Genomic DNA, 13,744 nt, shown 5'->3' on the forward strand with positions numbered 1-13,744 from the left:
CTCAGCGACATTCAGCCAGCCAGGTATCCTGCCTGCAGTAGATGGAATGTGGCAATGGAACGCTGGCTGCGCGTGTCATAATAGGCTCTGAGCCTTTATATACCTGCGCACAGCAGCAGCCACCTTCAGTCTGCTGCTGGACAGCCAGCAGCAGCAGGAGAGGTAAGTAATCAGCAGCCCTCCTGCTAAGGGTAGACAGCTGCTCGTTCCACCCCACCCCCCGTCTTAATTGGTTCTCCTCCCTTCCAACGGTGTTGAGGCGGGTGGGAACAGCAGGGGGTGAGGGTGCTGTGTTTAAAGAGGTGGAGTTATGCAGATCTAAAACGCGTGGATTGCAGCAGCAGCAAGCCGAAAAGTGCAGGCATGTAAGGGATCTAGAGGTTGACAACATGTCTTCTTAACGGGAGTCCAGGAGCTCATCTCCACAAATGGACTCTTCAGGATCCTTGGGTGGCTCCGTAGTTCGAAACCAATTCTGGTTATCGCTTCTCGGCCTTTTGGCTCAGATCTGTAATGGGTCTAGTCATTTGGCTGTCTGTGCGTTAACTCTTGGCCCTGTGGCATCGCCATTTTATGGCTTAAGCCACTTGCTGCTATAAGGAGTTGGCCAGTAGACACGACTAGCGATAATGGGACGCATTCGATACGCTGGGCCCGGTGAGGCTCGAGTGAAGTTTGGAATCCAGATTGATGTGGAAGAAGGCAAAGAAGGAATCTTTACCCTCAGCTTCGTGGTGAAGGAGATTTTGTTTGGACTCCTTGAAGTGAAGAAGGAAGAAATCTTGTGCCTCCAGCAATTCAAAAGCAAGTATAATCTTGTATTTACTTCTATGGCTGTTTGCAACAATTTCTATGATTGCTTGAAAAAGAATCTGGACAATCAATATTTGGATGGGCTGACTTTTGTCATCTTGTATTGCTCCAAAGAGGTACCTCTGACTGTTTTCATGTACAACCCACATGTGGACTTGGCTTTGATTTATGCCTTTCTAAATAGGCACTGCTATATTACCAAGGTGGCAGTAAAAGTCATGAATGAGGAGGAACTATGGACCGGTAAATATCGTTTCATGGTCAAGTTCCGGGAAAGTCCTGATGAACCAGGGGGTATACATTATCCTCCATCAAATTTTTCCATTGGGAGTGAGCGGGGTTACCTGTTCTTCCCCAATGCGCCCAGGTTTTGTCGTCATTGTAGGAGGTATGGCCATACTCAGGAAGCATGCGACATCAGACAGATTATTTGTAGGAAGTGCAATGAGGTGGGTCATTCTTCCAATAATTGCAAAAATGAAATAGTCTGTAACCTCTGCGGAGAGAAAGGGCATGCCTTCAGAGACTGTATATTCCATCCTGGTTCATATGCGGGGGCAGCGGGAAGGGGAAGGAGAAGAAATGAATCTCCTGCACCCACAGCTACAACTCCGACTGCTCCAACTCCGACTGCTCCGATATCTACTCTGGCTTTCCTGGATGAGGAGGAGGCTCGGGTTGCTTTTCCAGAACTGGTTCGTGTGAATGTAAGAGGAAATATGGAGCTGGCACCTGAGCCACCGGTGCAGAGGGCCGCGTCTGTGGCTTCAGATGTCAGTGAGTCTGAGACGATAACTGATGATCGTATAGGCATGGAAGTGGCCCCGGTGGAGGATCTGGAGGCTGAAATTCCAGACATGATGGTTGCATTGCAGGGGGAAGAGGAGTCTGATCTGACCAGAACACCGCATGTGGCCTGGAGCGATGTCGTTTCTGACCTTGAGGAGGAGGGAGGTCAGGGGGACTTTGACCCCCAGCGGCGGGATTATAGTTCAGATGAAGATGGAGGCGCTTCAGTGAAGAAAAAGAAGAAAACTGAACCATCCTTTTCCCCTTTAAGTGACTGCAGTGTGAGTCCAGCCCGGGTGTACCCTACTGCATCCGATCCCCAAGATGTGTCTTTTTTGGGGGAAGGCACAAACTACGTTATCTGCACGTCCAGCGTCCTACCCCCAGAAGGGTTAGTATGATGTACAGGTGGGCATGTTGTCGTGACCTGCCACATCAAATTAATAGATGGGTGCCCAAGTTGCTCTCAGCATCTTGTCGCTAAATGTTCGGCTGATTAAATCTGAGTCGAGAAGAGTGGCAATTTTCGACTACTTGAGCAACTTGGATGCGGACGTATACTGTGTCCAGGAGTGTGGGATCTCCGATCCCTTAAGTGAAAATGCATGGCCTTTAGGTCAAAGTGTGTGGTCTGGTTCTGTATGTAATAAAAATTGTGGGGTAGGTGTTTTGGTGAAGGGTTATAGTGTTAAGATAGAAAGTTACATGGTGGTGGAGGCGGGGAGGTGTGTAATATGTGAGTTAAATTGTAGGGGGTGGAGGGTTAGGGTGGTAAATATGTATGCACCAATAGATAAAGGGGAGAGGCTGGAAATTTTTGAGAAATTATGTTTTTTTTTATCTGGCAAAATGCCAATAATTTTTGTTGGAGATTTCAATTGTGTGACGGAGGGGGATAAGATGGATGTTACAGGTAAAAGACTCAAGAGTCTTGTGGCGGATTTTTCCTTACAGGATGCTGCGGAAGTTTTTTTAGGTAATCCACCTCCTGCGACCTATAAGGCCGACAGGGGAGGCATAGAGTCTAGAATAGACCGTATCTTCTTTTCTTCACAAAATGTTATTTGTAGGAATTTCCAGCAGGAAGATGTTCCCTTCTCTGACCATGTGTGTTTGAGGGCACGTCTAGAAGGTAAGATTTCCTTTGTATATGGTGGTGGCGTGTGGAAACTTAATGTGCGTTTGCTGGAAGATAATAGGATCATGCGTGATTTTAGGCGAATGTATGTTAGGTGGAGGGATAAAAAAAGTGATTTCAGGAATGTGCTTGAGTGGTGGGACTGGATGAAGAGTGAGATTGTTTTTTTCTTTAGAAAAAGGGGCAGGAGGAAAGCAGCAATGAATAGAGCAAAATTTAATGATTTAAGCTCTAGACTGGAGTGGCTGAGGAAGTTAAGGATGATTGGAGTGGATGTGGATGTTTTGATGTGTCAAGTGAAAGAAGAGATTAAGAAATATATTGAGGGTAAAGGGAAAGAAATTATTTACCGTTCTAAGATTGAACATTTGGAGAAAAATGAGAAATGCACAAGGTTTTTTTTCAAAAAAGTTTTTGGGAAGAAAGTAGATATGGATGAGGTGGTGAATGGTGATGGGGTGTGTGTGAGTGGGAAGGATGTGATGCAGGAGGTGGTGTTGTTTTATAAGGAGTTGTATGGGGAAAAATGGGTTGATGATAGGATGTTGACTGATGCTTTGGGGTGTTTAGAAGGTTGTTTGGGTGAGGATGAACGTGAAATATTGGATGATGTAATTGTGTTGGATGAAGTTAAAAAAGTGGTGATGTCTGCGAGTAAGAATAAAACACCTGGGAAGGATGGACTGCCCGTGGAGTTATATGTTAAGGAATGGGACACGATGGGAAATGACTTATTGGAGGTGTGCCAGTATATGTTCACGGAGAATATGTTGAGTGAATCTATGAGAGATGGGTGGTGGTTTTGGTTCATAAGAAAGGTGATAAAAAGGATTTGGGGAATTGGAGGCCAATCACCCTTTTGAATGCAGACTATAAGGTGTTTAGTAAATTGTTGGCTAGCCGGATGCGGGAAGTGATTGGCGGTGTGGTGGATGAAGATCAAGTGTGTGCAGTGCCTGGGAGAAGTATGACTGAAAATTTGGTGTTGTTGCGTGATGTGATTGGGGATTGTATGAGTCGTAAGCAGAAATGTTTGTTGTTTTCGGTTGATTTTGAAAAAGCTTTTGACCGTGTGTCACATAGCTTTATGTTTAAGGTTTTGTCTAAGATGGGTTATTCCAGGAATTTTGTAAACTGTGTTAGGAGTTTGTATTGTAATGTTTCAAGTGAATTTTTGGTGAATGGGTGGTTGAGTGAGAAAGTGAGAATTAAATCAGGAGTGCGTCAGGGGTGCCCTATGTCCCCTTTTTTGTTTATTAGTGTGATTGAAGTGTTGATGTGTATGGTTAGGAAGGATAAGGTTATGAGAGGTGTGATGATTCCTGGGAGTAATGGAAAGGATGTGAGAATTCTAGGTTACATGGATGATGTAGTGATTGTGAGTGGGAATATGGCTGCGATGAGTAGGGCAAGGTTGATATTAAGTTTGTTTTGTAGTGTCTCAGCTTTTAAGGTCAATTGGACTAAGAGTTCCTTCAAATGTTTTGGTGAGAGGAATGTACGGATGGATGGTGTGAGGTGTGAGGATGGTGCAATAAAGGTGCTTGGGATTAAGTTTAATGATGATTTGAAAGGAAATGAGAGTTGGGAAGATTGTGGGGTGAGAGTGGTGCGCAAGTTGAATTTTTGGCGAATGAGAGAATTAACTCTGACTGGGAAAGTTCTGATTATTAAGGCAGTTATTTTGCCTATTTTGTTGTTTGTTGCGAATGTATATCCTGCTGCTTTTAAGAAAATTAGGAAAACTGAGAAATTCATCTTTAATTTTCTTTGGGGAAGTCGCATGGAGAAATTGAAACGGGAATATGTCTATAAGTTATGTGTAAATGGTGGTTTGGATTTTCCAAATATTGATTTCTTTTTAGGGATTAGTTACGTGAAAATGGTGGTGGTGGTTCTAGGGAAAAGTAATAAGTGTGCTTATATGATGAAGTATTCGGCTGGATGGATGCTTTATGGCTTAAAGTGGGTCAAAAGGGATGCTAGAGTGCCTAAAAGTTGCTTTTAAGTGTCCTGTATGGTATGGTTGTGTTGAGAAATTTGTAAGGAAGTATGATTTGTTGTCCGTTAACATGAGTGATTTTAGGCAAAAGAAGAAAGTCATTAGGATGGTGCGTGAGCGTGAGGTGGTATGTAATATCAATGGGTTGAGAGGGGAGGAAGTAACCGAGATGTGGAGAAAATTAAGTATAGATGGTGTGACTAACAGACAGAGAGATATTGCTTGGATGATATTGCATGACATTTTGCCTGTTAGAGATGTGCAAAAGAAGAGGGATTTAGTTAAATCTGAGGTATGCCCGAGGGATGGATGTGGTTTGAGAGAGCATGTTAGACATATGGTATGGGATTGTGATTTTCCATATGATGTATGGAAGAGTATAGGGGGACTTTGCAAGGAATTGGTGGGTGTAAAGTATGTTAATTGGAAACTTGCTATGTTTGGGATGGGTGCATGTAGTAGAATTAAGGATAGGATTTTATGGTTGTTGGTGGTGTGTGTAATTGAAAGTTTGTGGGATGCGAGGAATTTGTTAGTTTTTAAAAGGAAGAAAATGTCAGTTAATGAATGTTTGAGATTGATTCTGTCACGTATGTATGTAATATACCTCTGGGATCAGGAACGTGGAAGTATTATAGATGCTGAAGGGATCTGGAAGTTTAAAAAGTGGAGGTTTTTGGTAAAGTTTAATTAGTAGTGTATAATGTACCTGATGATAAGGTTTGGTTTTATTTTTGATTATATACCAAGTGTGATGAAAGGCTAAGTGTCAATGAAAGGCTTTTGTAAGTCGATTTGATTGAGCTTATGCTCCGGCCTATCTGATTTGGTTAAAAAAAAAAAAAAAAAATCTGTTCTTATCAGTTTAATATCTGATACGTCCCCTATCTGGGGACCATATATTAAATGGATTTTTAGAACAGGGAGATGGAAAAAGAGCTTGCTCTGTCCACTCCACGCATTGACCTGGTATTGCAGTATCTCCAGGACCGGTGCACCCCTTCTTTAATGCAGTTTCTAAAATCAGAAAGTATTGAATTCAATGTTTTTTGTTCATTTTGCTTGTTTGTCGGATTTTGGGATGGACTCTTTGGCTTTGCTTTTCTTCTCCTCATTGGATTTTTCATGTTCAAAGTTGCAGAAGCCAGATTACAAGCTCATTTTGGTTCAACTTCAGCAACTGTGCATTGCATTGCCATGTAATGTAACGCAATGCTATCTTTCTAGCTCTCCCTCTTTACTTCCTTTTGGATAAACAGACATATTAGGCAAGCATTTTGGAGCTTTCACCTAAATAACTACAGGTGGTGAGATAAGCTGCACAATATAATTGACCTTTCAGTATATTGTTGCACACACACCATCTATTTAGCAAATGCCCTTGTTATCAACAGCAGCCTTTTAAACTCACCTGAGCTAACAGGTATGTGCGCTGGTTACTCTGCTGCGCTTAAAATTTCTTTTTTGGTTTGCTACAATGCCTTTTCTGAAACGTTGTCTCCCTCTGCTGGAACACTGACTTCTTTCAATTAATGCCTGCAGACTATAAAAGAGAACCCAACCCAAAAAGTTTGGTTGATTAGTCTGTGGCATTCTGTTAAACTGTTGCTTATGGCGGTCTCTGTGAGCTTCTCAGCGACATTCAGCCAGCCAGGTATCCTGCCTGCAGTAGATGGAATGTGGCAATGGAACGCTGGCTGCGCGTGTCATAATAGGCTCTGAGCCTTTATATACCTGCGCACAGCAGCAGCCACCTTCAGTCTGCTGCTGGACAGCCAGCAGCAGCAGGAGAGGTAAGTAATCAGCAGCCCTCCTGCTAAGGGTAGACAGCTGCTCGTTCCACCCCACCCCCCGCCTTAATTGGTTCTCCTCCCTTCCAACGGTGTTGAGGCGGGTGGGAACAGCAGGGGGTGAGGGTGCTGTGTTTAAAGAGGTGGAGTTATGCAGATTTAAACGCGTGGATTGCAGCAGCAGCAAGCCGAAAAGTGCAGGCATGTAAGGGATCTAGAGGTTGACAACATGTCTTCTTAACGGGAGTCCAGGAGCTCATCTCCACAAATGGACTCTTCAGGATCCTTGGGTGGCTCCGTAGTTCGAAACCAATTCTGGTTATCGCTTCTCGGCCTTTTGGCACGATCTATCAGGTTTACCTGTGTGGTCTTGCCTGTGAGGTGCTCTTGGTACCCTTTCTCTCGGCCTGGGGGGATCGTTCCTCTTCGGAGGGACTTAACCCCCCTGCTGCTATTGGGAGGAAGGATTAGTCCGGGAGCAACGGGAAGGGATCCCATGAAGGCTTGCGCCTTTCAGAGAGAAGAGTCGGTACGTTCCTGAGTGAAGGATGCCGGCAACGCTCACATATTCATCGGGTGATGCCCGGATGCGGAACACCGTGAGGATTGAAGTTGGAGCAGCATCGAGGATGGAGAAGAATTTGGACTACATCTGCCATAGGATTCTTCTTGGAGTTCTGGAGTTTCGGCGGGAAGACATATTCTGCTTCCAGGACAACGAGTACAAGGGGACATACACCATCACCTTCAAGAGCCAGGGATGCTGTCAGCAACTCGTACAAAAGGTAAACGAGAAAAACTACTTAGATGAATTGGATGGACTAACCTTTTGTCTCTTGTATGCTTATGACGAGATCCCCATCGTGGTGCATTTCCCGAACCCCTTTGTGGAAGCTGCAGACATCTCGACCTACCTTACCCGCTATTGTGATGATCTGAGATACCTGGGTACTGTGAAGAACGCGGTAGGCTTCTGGTGCGGCAAGAGAAGGTATATGGCCCGTCTAAAGAGGGACCTTAGTGGAGTGGGAGGAATGCTACACCCTCCCTCAACCTTCGTAATCGGTAAGAGCAGAGGCTACTTATTTTATCCTGGAATGCCAGTATGTTGCAGGAACTGTGGACAAATGGGTCATACCCAAACGTCCTGCACGGGCAGGAAAGTAGACCGCTGCAATAATTGCAGCTGTTACGGACATTTAATAAAGGACTGTCCCGCTGGGAGGAAATGTAATCTCTGCGGTGAGGCGGGGCACATGTTCCGAGGATGCCCCAACAGGACCAGGACCAGGACCTACGCAGAAGCTGCATCTTCTGAAGCTGAGCCGATGCGCCCACCGGTCTTCACTGGCAGGCCGGCGTCGGAGGGCGGTTCGAAGGGCGAGAAGGCTGGGATGGAGCAGGGAGCCGGAGGCCCCTCTGGGGCGGCACCTGCATCGAAGTCCCTTAACGATGGGCGGACCTCGCATGGACCGGAGCAGGGGGGTCCTCCTTCTGGGAGGGTATCCTCCGTATCGATGGTTCCCGATACCGATCCTGTTGGGCTGGAGGGTGGTGCCCCTGTGCGGTTGGCTACAGGGGACCACGCAGCGATGGCCTCAGGATCTTCCAGGGCGATTAGCCAGCCAGATGAGGGGGCTTTGCTTCTAGGTGGCGAACATCAGGAAATCTGTGTTGCTGATCTTGTCCTGATGGACCAGTCTCCCCCCCTGGAGGAGGTGGAGGAAGAGGAGGACTGCACCAGTGACCTAGTGGAGTCTGCCCCGAAAAAGAGACGGAATGTCGAAGCCCCAGCGTCTCCTGGAATGTGGCTGGGAACCGTGACCTACGAGGGGGCAACCGCCGGCTCACAGAATATCGAGTCGTTTGGGTCCTCTAGCCCGGATGTCCTGGAGCAATTTGATATACAGGGCTTTGAGTCAGGTGTCCTCATGGAAGATCCACCACCCTGACCTATGAATGCCCACATTAAGACTTGTCTCACTGAATGTGAGGTCATTAAAGAGCCCAGTTCGTAGGGCTGCTCTATTCAAGTATTTAGAAACCACTGACTTTGACATATGTTTATTACAGGAATGCGGGATACAACATGCACTAAATTATAATGATATCAAGACAGATTGGAGACTGGGGCCCTCCATCTGGTCTGGCTCCAATGACAACAAGTCAGCGGGGGTGGGCTTCCTCTGTCGTGGGAGAAATATTACTATAAATGCTGTCACAGAAATAGTACCAGGCAGAGTGGTTTTAGTGCATTTTAAATTTAATGGTTTTACCCTACGTGTAATGAATATTTATGCTCCCCCTGATAAGCAAGAGAGAATTAATTTATTTGGGATATTGCCATTGTACTGTACTGGGTCATCTCCCCTGATCGTAGGGGGTGATTTTAATTGTCTTTGTGCTAGTGAACAACGAGCAGGGGGTGACCCTTTACGCAAATTGGATAAGTCATGTCATCTATTGAAAGATTTTATAACTGATTTTAAATTATGCGATGCGTGGAGGTCACTCCTGCCGACGGACCCTGGTTATACGTGGTCCGGAAGAGGGGTGTCCTCCAGGATCGATTTTATTTTCCTATCAGATGATTTTAACCCTGTAAAATGTGTTTTAACATCAAATATATTTTCTGACCATAAGGGCTTGGAGGTGCATCTAGAATACCGGGATGAACAGAGGGTCAACAGGGGCCTCTGGCGTCTAAGTACATACCTGCTGGAGGACCCTCTGATTCGACAAGACTTTGGTAAAGCCTATCAAGCCTGGCGGCGACAAAAACCTTCTGATGCCCCTATGGTAACCTGGTGGGAAAATTTGAAAAAAAAAGTCAGAATGTTTTTTATAAAAGCAGGGAGACGTAAAGCTAGAGAGAAAAAAAGATGTTTTAGTGATCTTAACACCAAACTACAAACACTTTTTAAATTCAAAGAGCTAGGGGTGGAGGTGGGAGATGATATTGCTAGCCTAAAAACTGAAATTCAGAACTGCATAGACACAAAGGGGAAAGAGATTATTTTTAACTCTAGAGTGCAGCACTTGGAGGAGGGGGAGAAGTGCTCTCGCTTCTTCTTCAAAAAAGTCATGGATAAAAGAGAAGTGATCACAAATCTAGAGGGTGAAACATCTATGCAGGGAATGTTGAATGCTACTTTTAACTTTTATAAGCATCTTTTTAGTAAAAAGTGTATAGATGAGTCCTTTTTATCTGATGCTCTTAATGATCTCGATTTTAAGTTAAATTTTACAGACCAGGAGTTTTTAGAATGCGATATTGTTTTAGAGGAATTATTTTATGTTTTTAAAAGTTTCTCTAAGGGTAAAGCACCTGGGTGTGACGGACTACCTGTAGAATTTTACCTTACTTTTTGGGACATTTTAAAAGAGGACCTTTTTATGCTTTTTAAAGAAGTTTTTATTTGTGAACAGTTGCCATTTTCGTGGAGGAGAGGAGTGGTGTCTTTGATATATAAAAAAGGTGACCGCAGTACTCTAGCGAATTGGAGACCCATAACTCTCCTAAATGTTGATTACAAGGTACTTGCTAAGGTGGTTGCAGACCGGCTCAGGAGTGTCATTGCCAAACTAATCCAGCCTGAGCAGGTTTGTAGTGTACCAGGCAGAAGTATTTCAGAGGTTTTAAACGTATTAAGGGATGTAATTTGGTATTCCAGAGACCGGGGTCAAAATGTAGCTCTTTTAGCCCTAGATTTTGAAAAAGCTTTCGATAGAGTCTCTCATAGATTTCTTTTTAGAGTTTTAAAAAGAATGGGTATCCCTAATATGCTTTTAAATTGTATTAAGATTTTATATAAAAATTGTTTTAGTCAAATTTCTCTTAATGGCTTTTTAACAGATGGAGTTCCCCTTGAGTCCGGAGTGAAGCAGGGATGCCCCTTGTCGCCCATCCTGTTCATCTGCGCCATGGAGCCCCTGCTGAGCGCAATAAGGAAAGACAAAGTGATTAGAGGGGTTCCTGTTCCAGGCGGAGGTGGCAGTGATGTGAGAGTCTTTGGCTACATGGATGACGTGACGGTTGTGTGCGTGGACCCTGCTTCCCTCCGGAGGGCGGTGTTGCGCATTGATTTTTTTTCCCAGGCATCCGGTTTTAAACTTAATTTAAATAAATCTGAATGTCTGACTTTGGGATCCTGGGACACCGCCCAACTCCCGCAGCTCACTATAAAACGAGACAATGTAAAAATTCTTGGAGTTGTTTTTAACGAGGAGAATGTGGGAACTCAAAGCTGGGAGAATGTCATAGAAAAAATGTCAAAGAAAATATCATTTTGGGGTTTGAGGTCCCTAACAATGGAGGGGAAAATTTTAATTATAAAATCAGTGTTGTTACCCCTCATACTGTATATAGCTATGGTGTACCCCCCCTCTGATGTTTTAATTAAAAAAATGACTAGGATGATCTTTATGTTTTTATGGAACTCCAAAATGGAAAAATTAAGGCGAGAAATAATGAGGAAGAATAAAATGAAAGGCGGAAGGGATGTCCCCGATTTACATATTTATTTGCATTTAAATTATTTCTGCTTTTGTTTCAAACATTTTAATGGTAATAGTGCGCTAAGTTATTTTTTAAAATATACTTGTGGGATGATTTTTAAAAGATGGTTTAAGTTGTCGTTGAATTCCCCTGTTTTACTATGCCCCCCCAAACACCAAGCAATCTTAGAAAAGACTGTTCGATTTTATAGCCTTGGTGATTTTAATATGGACATTTTTAAAGACCGCAAGAAGCTTTTATCTTTTCTGAGGAGGAATGAAGATGTGACCCCCATAGTAAATTTCTCAGAAGAGAGGTCGAAGCAAGTTTGGAAGAATGTCTTCGGGAAATTCTTAGCAAATGGACATAAGGACATCGCATGGATGGTGGTCCACCAGTGCCTCCCCACCAGAGAGTTTCAACACAGGAGAGGCCTGGTGGCCAGAGCCAAATGCCCCAGAGACTCATGTGTTAATGACGAAACCACCTTGCACCTTATGTGGAATTGCCCATTTGCACAGGAACTTTGGCACAAAGTTGGGATTCTTTTAAAATGGACTTGCGGTTTAAGAGATTTTAACCATGAATATGTTTTATATGGCCTTTTTAAATGTCCGACCCCTCAACAGTATTGTATATGTTGGTGTATGATTAACTGTTTTAAAGACGCCCTTTGGAAGGCACGCAATATTTTACTTTTTAAACGTGATGCTATTTCTGTGAAGGATTGTCTTAAAATTGCTTTTAGCCAGATGTATATTTATTACTTGAGGGATGTCAAATGTATTGGGAGGAGGGATGCTAATCGTATATGGGGTTTTTATGGGTGGAATTCTGTGTTTTAATAACGTACTGTTTGTGTTGTTGTTTTTGATTGTAAACCATCTTTTACGCACTTAATAAATTATGTTGAAACCTGATCTGTTCTTATCAGTTTAATATCTGATACGTCCCCTATCTGGGGACCATATATTAAATGGATTTTTAGAACAGGGAGATGGAAAAAGAGCTTGCTCTGTCCACTCCACGCATTGACCTGGTATTGCAGTATCTCCAGGACCGGTGCACCCCTTCTTTAATGCAGTTTCTAAAATCAGAAAGTATTGAATTCAATGTTTTTTGTTCATTTTGCTTGTTTGTCGGATTTTGGGATGGACTCTTTGGCTTTGCTTTTCTTCTCCTCATTGGATTTTTCATGTTCAAAGTTGCAGAAGCCAGATGACAAGCTCATTTTGGTTCAACTTCAGCAACTGTGCATTGCATTGCCATGTAATGTAACGCAATGCTATCTTTCTAGCTCTCCCTTTTTACTTCCTTTTGGATAAACAGACATATTAGGCAAGCATTTTGGAGCTTTCACCTAAATAACTACAGGTGGTGAGATAAGCTGCACAATATAATTGACCTTTCAGTAGATTGTTGCACACACACCATCTATTTAGCAAATGCCCTTTTTATCAACAGCAGCCTTTTAAACTCACCTGAGCTAACAGGTATGTGCGCTGGTTACTCTGCTGCGCTTAAAATTTCTTTTTTGGTTTGCTACAATGCCTTTTCTGAAACGTTGTCTCCCTCTGCTGGAACACTGACTTCTTTCAATTAATGCCTGCAGACTATAAAAGAGAACCCAACCCAAAAAGTTTGGTTGATTAGTCTGTGGCATTCTGTTAAACTGTTGCTTATGGCGGTCTCTGTGAGCTTCTCAGCGACATTCAGCCAGCCAGGTATCCTGCCTGCAGTAGATGGAATGTGGCAATGGAACGCTGGCTGCGCGTGTCATAATAGGCTCTGAGCCTTTATATACCTGCGCACAGCAGCAGCCACCTTCAGTCTGCTGCTGGACAGCCAGCAGCAGCAGGAGAGGTAAGTAATCAGCAGCCCTCCTGCTAAGGGTAGACAGCTGCTCGTTCCACCCCACCCCCCGTCTTAATTGGTTCTCCTCCCTTCCAACGGTGTTGAGGCGGGTGGGAACAGCAGGGGGTGAGGGTGCTGTGTTTAAAGAGGTGGAGTTATGCAGATCTAAAACGCGTGGATTGCAGCAGCAGCAAGCCGAAAAGTGCAGGCATGTAAGGGATCTAGAGGTTGACAACATGTCTTCTTAACGGGAGTCCAGGAGCTCATCTCCACAAATGGACTCTTCAGGATCCTTGGGTGGCTCCGTAGTTCGAAACCAATTCTGGTTATCGCTTCTCGGCCTTTTGGCTCAGATCTGTAATGGGTCTAGTCATTTGGCTGTCTGTGCGTTAACTCTTGGCCCTGTGGCATCGCCATTTTATGGCTTAAGCCACTTGCTGCTATAAGGAGTTGGCCAGTAGACACGACTAGCGATAATGGGACGCATTCGATACGCTGGGCCCGGTGAGGCTCGAGTGAAGTTTGGAATCCAGATTGATGTGGAAGAAGGCAAAGAAGGAATCTTTACCCTCAGCTTCGTGGTGAAGGAGATTTTGTTTGGACTCCTTGAAGTGAAGAAGGAAGAAATCTTGTGCCTCCAGCAATTCAAAAGCAAGTATAATCTTGTATTTACTTCTATGGCTGTTTGCAACAATTTCTATGATTGCTTGAAAAAGAATCTGGACAATCAATATTTGGATGGGCTGACTTTTGTCATCTTGTATTGCTCCAAAGAGGTACCTCTGACTGTTTTCATGTACAACCCACATGTGGACTTGGCTTTGATTTATGCCTTTCTAAATAGGCACTGCTATATTACC

The 13,744-nt window shown here is 44.0% G+C and overlaps 2 non-coding genes across 2 annotated transcripts; both read left to right on the forward strand.

Annotated features, from left to right (window-relative positions):
- Positions 1 to 5,561: 5,561 nt before the first annotated feature.
- On the forward strand, positions 5,562 to 5,745 carry LOC141197911 (U2 spliceosomal RNA). The gene has a single exon (XR_012269931.1). It is a non-coding gene; the product is annotated as a U2 spliceosomal RNA (small nuclear RNA).
- Positions 5,746 to 11,913: 6,168 nt separating this feature from the next.
- LOC141197908 (U2 spliceosomal RNA) lies at positions 11,914 to 12,103 on the forward strand. The gene has a single exon (XR_012269928.1). It is a non-coding gene; the product is annotated as a U2 spliceosomal RNA (small nuclear RNA).
- The last annotated feature ends 1,641 nt before the right edge of the window (positions 12,104 to 13,744 follow it).

This window comes from Phyllobates terribilis, unplaced genomic scaffold, assembly GCF_046119375.1.
Source record: "Phyllobates terribilis strain yellow unplaced genomic scaffold, ASM4611937v1 Scaffold_94__1_contigs__length_6153435, whole genome shotgun sequence".
NCBI lineage: Eukaryota > Metazoa > Chordata > Amphibia > Anura > Dendrobatidae > Phyllobates > Phyllobates terribilis.